Source organism: Euphorbia lathyris, chromosome 8, assembly GCF_963576675.1.
Source record: "Euphorbia lathyris chromosome 8, ddEupLath1.1, whole genome shotgun sequence".
NCBI classification, from domain to species: Eukaryota; Viridiplantae; Streptophyta; class Magnoliopsida; order Malpighiales; family Euphorbiaceae; genus Euphorbia; species Euphorbia lathyris.
The window spans coordinates 40,679,711-40,691,021 of NC_088917.1; the positions used below are offsets into that span (position 1 = coordinate 40,679,711).

The 11,311-nt window shown below is 36.4% G+C and overlaps 1 non-coding gene across 1 annotated transcript; it reads right to left on the minus strand.

Annotated features, from left to right (window-relative positions):
• Positions 1-2,773: 2,773 nt before the first annotated feature.
• On the minus strand, positions 2,774-2,880 carry LOC136204922 (small nucleolar RNA R71). The gene has a single exon (XR_010675734.1). It is a non-coding gene; the product is annotated as a small nucleolar RNA R71 (small nucleolar RNA).
• Between the last annotated feature and the right edge of the window lie 8,431 nt (positions 2,881-11,311).

The window sequence follows — 11,311 nt, forward strand, 5'->3', positions numbered from 1 at the left end:
GATTTTGGTCGTTTGTTTATTTTTGCTTTTCTTTTATTTTCTTAGTCACTTTTGCGGATACGTCCATTTCTCCTTAGAACAACGCAAGGCATAACGTAAGAGCTCGTCTTTTATTCGGAAGGGACGGGCCACGTTTGCAAAACTCTTTACGTTACAACGGGGTCGTTCAAAACAGAAATGTTCTTCGTTTTCGTTTCGTCATAATCTCGCTTTATCCCAACGCATTAAAGAATGTGAACAACGATTATCGTTAATATAGTCTTATGAATTGAGATATAATGATCCTTAATACCAAACCGATTTGTACTAATACGTGCTTACGTCATAACGCATTTCCTGAACATGTGCCTTCTTCGGGACATGGAAAGGGACCAGGCGGGTCGCACAAGTTCATTCACACGAGATGACTAAGTCGGTTGAATACGGAAGAGGTCCAGTTAGTTGGTTGGAGGAAGCCCAGGGAAGGGGTTGTCAAGTTGAATACGGATGGCTCCTGCCTTAGTAATGGCAGAATTGCTGCTGGTGGAGTTCTTCGGGATGCTGGTGGCGCCTGGCTGGCTGGGTTTACCCATAACTTAGGTACGGGCTCCTCCTTTACTGCAGAGCTCTGGGGGATCTTGTCTGGCATTAAACTCGCCATTCGCATGGGTGTTAAAAGACTTTCGGTGGAGTCTGACAATTTGGAGGCTATCAACAGGATTTCGGATAGACATGCTGTTTGTCTTAAGAGTCAGAATCTCATTAAAGCCATCTTGAGGCTTCGTCCTGCCTTCGATTCTCTTACCTTCTCCCATATTTATAGGGAGCAAAACCGCGTGGCGGATCGCTTGGCAGCTGCTGGGCATGGGGGGATGTTAGGTGTTTCTACCCTTTCCGTTCCTCCTTCTTTTCTGTTACCTTCTCTTCTTGAGGATAGGATTGGGGTCAGTCTTCCTAGACTGATCCCGGGTTAGGTTTTTGTTTGTTTGTTTTTTTTTCTTCCCTTCTTACCAAAAAAAAAAAAAACATAATAAAAGAACGAAAAGCCAAAAAAACTCAAAAAAATAACCAATTTGAAATTCCAGCAGAGTTAGCGACGGAAAATCCGTCACTAACCTGTATTTACTAACAGAAAACGGGATATTACAAAAACAGTCCCTTTGAAATTCCAGATTTATCAAACTTATTAGATCTACTCTATTTCATCATTTTAGCCCCCAAACTACCCCAAATCGGGTCATGGCTTGTAACGGAGGATTCTAAAACGACGTTTTTTTGAAAATAATGGTTCAAAACATTTGTAAACACACGGATCTACGACGTTTGGATCCCGAACTACCCTTAAATCGGGTCACGGTTCGTATTGGGATCCAAACGAAGTTTTTATTTCAAAACCAAAACCAAATACTTGTTCAAATGCAAAATGAAAAATTAACCTAACAAATCTAAACAATGAAAGTGTAAAAAACAAATAAATAAATAGATCTAAACAACAAAAATGCAATAAAGAATTAAACGGGTCTAGTTCCTCGGATTATTACCTTTTAATTGGTAACGGATTCCAAATCAAGTCGATTGATTAGTGATTTAGAGTCGTTTTTGTGGGTTTTTGAGAGAATTCGGGTCTCGGTGAAATTTGCCAGGGGTTCGGATCTCATTTCTTTCTCCTTTGTGCATTGAGCTCCATCCTATTTATAGGCATGGAGCTCCCAAACTTAGTTTATCTTTGGCTCCAAGCCAACTTGGAGCCAAAGATAAACTAAATTAACCTAGGAAATTTGATAGCATCATTGTTATTATTATTATTATGATTATGATTTTGTTTATTATTATGATTTTGTATTTTTTTTTTTTAATAAAAAGTAACATTGCACTTGGTATTGGCCAAGTGCAGCAAAATGCACTTGGCCGAATGCCAAGTGCAGGGGCTGGGCCTGGGTGGCCCAGTCCCCCTCACGGGCCGTCCAACGGCCCGTGACGTAAATACAGGCCCCGTTAGGGGCCGCGTTTATACATATATTAGAAAATAAAAATAAATATAAAATACACCTGACGGGGCCGCGTTTATACATATATTAGAAAATAAAAATAAATATAAAATACATCTAAAATTAACCAAAATCCAAAAATGATTTATCAAAAATGATTTTCGTCAAAACCGATTTTATAAAATTAGCTTTTATAAAATCGATCTCTTTACAAAACTAATTTTTTATTGTTCGAATTCTAAAATAAAACCCCTATCGACCCGAGATTTTATTAATAATGAAATACTCCGAATTTGGCGAAATCATTTAAGATTTCATTCGCGGAACCGATTCGCCCGTCATCTCGATTCGATTTCCGAATTCGATCAAACCGGTCTCCACGGTTCCTTTGAACAATGTTTTTTATTTATTATTTTTATTGACTCATCATTTATTTTAATCGACTGATTTGGATCCCTTTTTATAATTTTTCTTCATCGGTCCTCCGACCCCGGTGTCTACACCCAGATAAATGCACATCAATTTGAAATCAAGCCAACATTGCTTAACATGTTACAAAATAATGTGACATTTTATGGACTACCTAACGAAAACCTAAATACCCATTTGACCAATTTCCTAGAAATTTATGACACTTTTAAAATGACCGACGTGCCTGCCAAAGGAATTAAACTTCACCTATTTCCTTTCACTTTGAAGGAAAGGGCCAAAGTTGGTTAACTTCTATGCCGGCCGGAACATTCGAAACTTGGAACCAATTAGCCCAAGCATTTTTATCAAAAAAATTCCCTTTAGCAAAAAGCGTAAAAATTATAAAAGAATTGACATCTTTCACACAACATGAAAATGAAACCTTGTATGAAGCATGTGAATGTTTCAAAGAACTTCAACGTTTATGCCCACATCACCATTTGCCCGATGAACTTTTGATGCAGACATTCTATAATGGAATAAATCCCATAACCAGAGGTTCATTAGATGCTATGTTGGGAGGGTTATTTATGAAGAAGACATCTGCCGAAACGAAAGAACTTTTAGAGGAAATGGCTATTAACAGTAGCATGTGGCCTGGCAAACGTGGACACACACCAGTGGCAAAACCATCGTCCTCGACTACATCACCAGTTAAAGGTATAGTTAATCTCGATCCTATCGCGATGTTACAAGCCCAATTTTCTGCGCTTTCACACAAAATTAATAAGTTTATAACACCGTGTGACAATAATGGAAACCCAATCTAAGTTGACATGGATTACAGTGGTATGGATGAGGTAGACCATGTAAACTTTGTCCAATGACAAAATCAAATTAATAACCCTTATTCAAATACTTATAATTCCGGATGGAGGAATAACCCTAACTTTAGTTGGAAAGATAATAACAATACTGGTGTCAATCAAGGTCGGAATAATAATTATCAAAATCAATCAAGAGACACTAGTGGCACACTATCTTCTCAAATCACAAATTGATAGATGCTATCGGTGGTAAAATTAACAGCTACGATGATGGTTTTAAACGAATTGAGAACAAATTCGATCAATTAATTAAGAACCATTCATCTAGCATCAATAATTTGGAGGTTCAAATAGGACAAATTGCTAAATCAATTCCATCCCGAAAAGAGGGAAGTCTTCCTAGCCATACGGAAGAAAATCCTAAAGAGCAGGTTAAGGCTATAACTCTTCGGTCGGGAAAACACTATTTAGGTCCGAAAATGCCCGAAAATTCTACTAATATTTTGCAGGGAAGTGATTTGACAACAAAATCCTCAGAAGTGAATGCAAGTTCGAAGAGTTCGCCCATTGATGCTAATGCAAAAGCATTTTCACCAAAACCACATTTTCCATATAAAGTCCGAAATAAGGACTATGCCAAACAGCTTTTAACGTTTTTAGACAAACTTAAAAATTGCACATTAATTTAACGTTTATGGATGCGATAACGCAAATTCCTAACTATGGTAAGTTTTTAAAATATTTAATTTCTAAGAAAATTAGTTGGGAAGGAATTTCATCCATAGCATTAACCGAAGATTGTAGTTCAATCGTGTCAAGTCATTTGCCGACTAAGCTAAAAGACCATGGATGTTTCACCATCCTATGTAAATTGGGAGACATCGAATTCCCAAGTTGTCCTTGTGACTTAGGAGCGAGCATTAACTTAATACCATTGTCTATATTCAAAAAGTTAGGACTAGAAGAAGATATCAAACGTACTAATATGGTTTTGCAATTAGCGGATCAAACCACTAAGAAACCATATGGTATAATTGAGGATGTTTTAGTTAAAGTCGATAAATTCATTTTTCCTACCGACTTTGTTATACTTGACTTTGCATATGACGTTAATTGTCTGCTAATTTTTGGTAGACCGTTTATGAATACAGGACGTGCATTAGTCGATGTATCTGAAGGAAAAGTAGTTTTGAGAATAAGTGAAGACAAAATTGAGTTCAATATGAATAGAGCCATGAAATACCCTAATGGAAGAATTTGTTTGTATGAAACTTGATTTGGTCGATGAGTGTGTCAACGATGTTGTTCAAGAGGAAAATGTAATAGAACCAATAATTGAAGAAGAAATGGAAGATAAGGCTCCAGAGCCTTTGATTCGAGAAGATGGACCAATTCCGCCTTCAATTAAAAACCCCCCTAAGTTAGAACTTAAAGAGTTACCCAGCCATTTGAGGTACGCTTTCCTAGGCGAAGGCGATACTCTACCTATAATTATCTCTAACAAATTGACAAAAAAACAAGAAGAAAAGTTAAAAGAAATTGTTAGAAATAGGATAGGTAGTATAGGTTGGAAAATTTCATACTTAAAAGGAATTAATCCTAGTATTGTAATGCATAGAATTCATTTAAAAGAAGGTAAGCCCCCTAAAGCGGATAGGCAAAGACGCCTAAATCCGAACATGAAAAAAGTAGTAAAAAATGAGATTACTAAACTTTTGGATAATGGAATCATATATCCGATTTCGGATAGTGAATGGGTTAGTCTGATCCATTGTGTACCAAAGAAGGGAGGCATGACTGTAGTAAGGAATGACGAAGGTAAATTAATACCTACGCGAACCACCACAGGTTGGAGGGTTTGTATAGATTATAGGAACTTAAACAAAGCAACCAGGAAAGATCATTTTCCTTTACCTTTCATTGATCAAATGATCGAAAGGATAGCCGATCATGCATTTTATTGTTTCCTAGATGGTTACTCTGGATTCTTTCAAATTTACATTTACCCGGATGACCAAGACAAAACAACCTTCACATGTCCTTATGGAACCTTTGCCTATAGGAGAATGCCTTTTGGTCTATGTAACGCACCCGCAACATTTCAACGTTGTATGACTGCAATATTTAACGATTTCATTGAAGATATCATGGAAGTTTTTATGGATGATTTTTCAGTTTATGGATATTCTTTCGATGCATGTTTACAAAACTTAGATAAATTATTGTCTAGATGTGAAGAAACGAACTTAGTACTAAGCTAGGAAAAATGTCATTTCATGGTAGACGAAGGAATAGTTTTAGGACATAAAAATATCTGAAAAATGATTAGAAGTGGATAGAGCGAAAACTTCAGTTATAGAAAATTTACCCCCACCAACCACGGTTAAGGGAGTAAGATCATTTTTAGGACACGCAGGTTTTTCAGAAGGTTTATAAAAAACTTTTCTGTAATTTCCAAACCACTTACTAACTTACTTATGAAAGATTCAACTTTTGATTTTAACTAGGATTGTTTATAAGCCTTTAGTACGTTGAAAACCGCCTTAGTCAGTGCACCCATAATTGCCAAACCCGATTGGGATTTACCTTTCGAAATTATGTGCGATGCAAGCGACTTAGCCGTAGGATGTGTACTAGGTCAAAGGAAGGATAAGAAACTTCATGTCATATATTATGCGAGTCACACATTTTCCGGTGCACAGTTAAATTACACAACAACCGAAAAAGAAATTCTAGCGGTAGTTTTTGCATGTGATAAGTTTAGATCGTACTTGTTAGGATCTAAAGTCATAATTTACACCGATCATGCAGCTTTAAGGTATTTGTTTGCTAAGAAATATGCAAAACCGCGTCTTATTATATGGGTTTTATTATTGCAAGAATTTGACATAGAAATTAAAGATAAAAAGGGAGTCGAAAACCTTGTCGCCGATCATCTATCAAGACTTGAAGATGAAAACGGTCCCATTGGTGAAACCTGTTGGGTATACATCCCAAGTCCCACATTGGAAAGATACAAGAGAGTTGCATAGTTTATAAATAAGTTCACCAACTACATTAGTATGAGGCCTTTTGGGAAGGAGCCCAAAAACAAATCCGTGCGGGCTTGGCCCAAAGCGGACAATATCATACTAATGGTGGAGCTGTTGGTGAACTCGTGGGCCCTACAAAACCGTAGGCATACGAGATGATTTCCCCAATGAATATCTCATGCAAGTAAAAAGTGTCATAGCACCATGGTATGCGGATATAGCTAATTACCTTGCTGCTCATATTGTTCCAGATGGATTAAATTCCCAGAAAAGAAGAAATTCTTTTCGGAAGTTATAAAATATTTTTGGGAAGATTCGTTTTTGTTCAAAACATGTGGCGATGGTATGTTTAGGAGATGCGTTAGTGAGTTTGAGTATAAATCTATAATGTTGGAATGTAATGCAAGCTCTTATGGAGGTCATAACGGCGTAAGTAAAATAGTAGCTAGGATATTAGAATGTGGATTCTTTTGGCCTATGTTGTTTAAAGACGTTCGTTCATTTATTATCCGATGTGATAAATGTCAAAGAACCGGGAATATAGGAAAGAAAGATGAGATGCCTCTCACGAACATATTGGAAGTTGAAATCTTCGACGTGTGGGGAATCGATTTCATGGGTCCTTTTCCTCCTTCTTTTGGCAAAACCTATATTTTAGTAGCTGTAGATTATGTTTCAAAGTGGGTTGAAGAAATTGCAACCCCGACAAATGATTCTAAGGTAGTTGTTAAGTTTCTAAATGAAATATTTTTTCGATTTGGAGTCCCTAGAGTAATGGTAAGCGATGGAGGTACTCATTTCATAAATAGAAGTTTTAAGTCGCTTATGAAAAAATACGGAGTACACCACCGTGTATCTACGCCATACCATCCTTAAACGAATGGTCAAGCGGAAATATCGAATAGAGAACTCAAATGGATACTAGAGAAAATAGTTTCGTCTTCTAGAAGAGACTGGGCACATAAACTTAACGATGCGTTATGGGCATACCGTACTGCGTTTAAAACACTTATAGGAATGACACCTTATAGACACTATTGTAAAGCTTGTCATTTACCAGTAGAGTTAGAACATAAAGCGTATTGGGCAATCAAAACCCTTAATTATCCTACGAAAACGCAAGGGTATATAAGGAAAAAGTGAAAAAATGGCATGATGCCAGAATTAAGGTTAAAAACTTTAATGTAGGGGATAAGGTTTTGCTTTTTAATTCCCGATTAAAGTTATTTTCAAGTAGGCTTAAGTCTAGGTGGACTGGACCGTATGTGGTTAATAAAACGTTTGATTATGGAGCTTTAGAATTAGAAAATTCCAAAGGCGATCGATTTAAGATTAATGGTAATCGATGCAAAATTTATTATGAAGGCGCTCCAATTGAAGCAATTGAATTTGTGGACGAATTTTATGAAAATTAATTTATTTAGTTTTCATTTTTAATTTTTCATCTTTCTTACTTTCTTTTTGTTCATAGTTTTTATTTTATTTTATTTTAAGTTTATTTTTATTTTTTTAATTTGTTTTTTTGTGTACAAATAAGTTTTTTTTAATTAATTAAAAAAAACTAATCAAGTCGTGTTTTTGAAATTTATTTCAGAAAAGTATCAAGTGTTTATGAAAAATTCAGAAATCTCTGTAGAGATTCCAGAAATCTCAACTGAGATTTTCAGTATTAGAATTAGGAAAATTTCTGCTCGCATAGAGATTTCAGAAAATCTCTTCCGTGACTAGGGATAGGCCACGACTGTCTTTGCCCTGAATTGGCAAAGCGTGTCGCGACCGAGATTCCTAGTATCTCGGTCGCGACACAGTGATTATTTCGTGCTGTCACCTTTGTTTTTCATATTTTCTTAAGTTGTATGCTGAAATTCGAATTTCAGTCAGTTTTTTACCCAAAAGGTATCAATTTGACACCTTTTCACTCTCAACAGACATAATTTTTCATACCAGTAACCTATAAATTAATGTAAGTTCAGAATTCCATTATTCATTTCATCTCTTTTAGAATTCTGAATTTCTTTCTCTCAATTTCTCAAAGTTACATACACAATCTTTTCTTAAAAACATGACTTCCTCTTTGAAAAACGCCAAGAAAAATGTGTCTGCTCGTAGCACACGTGTTGACATCTCAGTACGCTACAGAGCATATTTCCCCATATACAATGAAGATAAGGGCAGACGCTATTTAAGGTTTCGTTATGCTATATTTTGTGGAATGCTGTATATGGACGAGTTCCTGAATGAAGAACTCGGGATTAGCGATGACATGAATCGCTATCTGACAAACTTAGGATGGACCAAGTTTGCATCAATGAGATTTCCAATTATTGGAGATTGGATATTAGAGTTCTTGTCAACTGTCCGTTTCGTCAACAAAAGGCGTGTTTGTCTTAGTTTTCATTGTGACGGCCAAACATTTACTTTTGGATATCCTGAACTGCATGCATGGTTTGGTTTCCCACCACGGGATACTAACCAGTACCATCCTGGACGAGATATGACTTCTCGGGACATATGGAAAATGTTGACGTGATTTTGGAGATTTAATCCTGAGTCTTGCCTACAACAAGTCTATAAATTTTAGCTCCATGATGTATCTTCATAAGTTTCTTTGTCATAGTTTGTTTGGTCGAGTTAGTAGCAGTGCCGTCCAAGATACGGATTTATACGTGTTAGGCGACATTTTCCAAGGCAATACTGTTAATTCCTCGAAGATTTTGATGGAGGGATTAGTTGCCGCTTCACGTTCAAAGAACGGGAAAATAGGGTTTGGGAATATAATCTTGGAATTATTCTCGGTACCAAAGGAGTAGTTTCAGTTCCTTGGAGTGATAAAGAACCGTTTCCAGTCCTTGATTACGAGTTCTTGGAAAGTGAGGGAATTGACAAGCGAGTATTTCGTGTTGGTCTGCAATTTCTTTCTCCAGAAGAAAGACAAGTCTTCATTCAAGCGAAGATTGATAGGGCTAATGCAAGACGTATTCCAATTCATCGGGATACCGTTTAAAATTATTTAAGTTTGATTGTGTACATATATTGTATATATGTTTGATGTTCTTTTATGTTTAATGTATATATGTGTTTATTTCTTTCATGCTTAATGTAAATATGTGTTATGTTATTAATAAAAGCATTAATTCTTTCATTTACTTCTTATTAATTAAGGCAAAACCTTTTGGTTTACCTTATATTTAATGTTTTAATTATGTTTTTAAGTTACAGGAATTAAAACTTCTCATTAATAACACTTAATTGCAAGAAGAAATTACTTTTTCGGCATCGAAATGTTAGATTTTCGACTACAGGTCAAAAATCTCGGTTGAGATTTTATAATCTCTGGACGACCAGCGAGAGACAGCATTTCAGGAAATTTGAATCTCGATCGCGACACGCTGATATGAGTGACGAGATTGGAGCAAAAAATTACACCTATTCCTATTCCTACTCTAAATTAATACCTATTCTTCTGCCCTATTTAATACACATCAATCACACCTATATACATCACCTCTATTTTCACCAATCAAACACCCTTTACTCTTCCCAACACAAAGATTCATCACCTTCCCCATAAATCTTTTCCCTATTCATCATCTTCTTCCTTACACAAACACATACCATTACTCAACCATTTACATTTTCTTTCATCTCTCTTAAACTATCTCAACCCAAATTCAAGCCAAAATGCCTAGACATAAGAGAGTTGCCAACAAAACTAAAGCCACCGAAGCAAATCGTTTACGTGTTCAGTATGGAGCGACGTTCGATATTGAAACGGAAGCGGAAGGACGACGTTATCTACACTTTTCCGGGAGCAAAATGGAGTTTACCGATATGCAATTCTTGGACTTCGATACGGTAAATGCTTTTTCTTTCTCCGAACGTATAGATGAGTATTTGAGCGTTCTCGGTTGGAAAACATTTGCTAGTATGCGTTTTCCTCATATTGAGTCATATATTGTGGATTTTTTGGTAACCTTAAGCTATGATAGAAAACGTGGTGTTATTTCTTTTCGAAATAATGGAGTTAAATTTGAAGTCGGTTATGAGATGATGGGGGAATGGTTTGGTTTTCCTACAAGGAATTTTTATCAAAAGCCAAAAACATTTAGTACGCATTTAGTTTGGACTTCTTTAACGGACTTAGAGGTTTTCTATCCGAAAAACACTTCAAGCAAATGGATTAAAGATAATTGTGTGTTTTACTTTCACAAGTATTTGTCTTTTTCACTATTTGGTCGGGTTGAAAGTTCCAAAGTGCAAAGTCGTGACTTGTTCATGCTTGATAGTATTTTTAAGAATTTGACCATTGATAGTATTGGTATGATATTCGATAATTTATACCGAACCGCCATTTCCCGCAATAGGCAAGTGCCTATGGGTAATTTAATTACCGGGATAGTTTGGGGTGCTCGGGGTGAATTAACGGATTATCAAAACTTACCTCATCATGTTGGATTGCCTCTTTTGGACATTGTGGCTCTTCAAATAGCCAATTTAGTGCTTAAACAAGGTCCCCCCCCCCCATTTTTATATCTTATGGAGAGCGCATTAAGCTTCTAGTTGTTAGTACGGGTGGCGGAGCTTCGAGTTCCCAAGGTTTAGGTACCGAAGAGGGTGATGATGAAGATGAAGAGGATGAGGAGGAGGAGCATGTTGATGCACAAGCATATAAGCAAGCATATGCAGAAGAACCTAATGTTGAAGAGCAAGTCGGATGGCAACATGTTTTGACACAAGTGAATGAGCATAACCGTCAAATGAATTTGAGGTTAGATGAAGTGGTTGCCAACAATACCGAAATGAGTTCAAGGATCACCACGGTGGATGCTAATATCCATTCTTTGAGGTGTGAGCACACATCTACTCGCCGCCGGATGCTATCATTTTTCCGACGCCAATGAGTCGTGACTACACCATCACCACCGGGTTCACCTTCTCAAGAATAGGTTTTATCCTTTCTTTCTTAACTCATTTTCGCTATTGTCATGTTTTATTAAGTTCCGTACAATCTTTTTAATTATGTTTGGTACAATTTCTTATTTTATGATTGAATTTTTTGATACAATATTTTCGA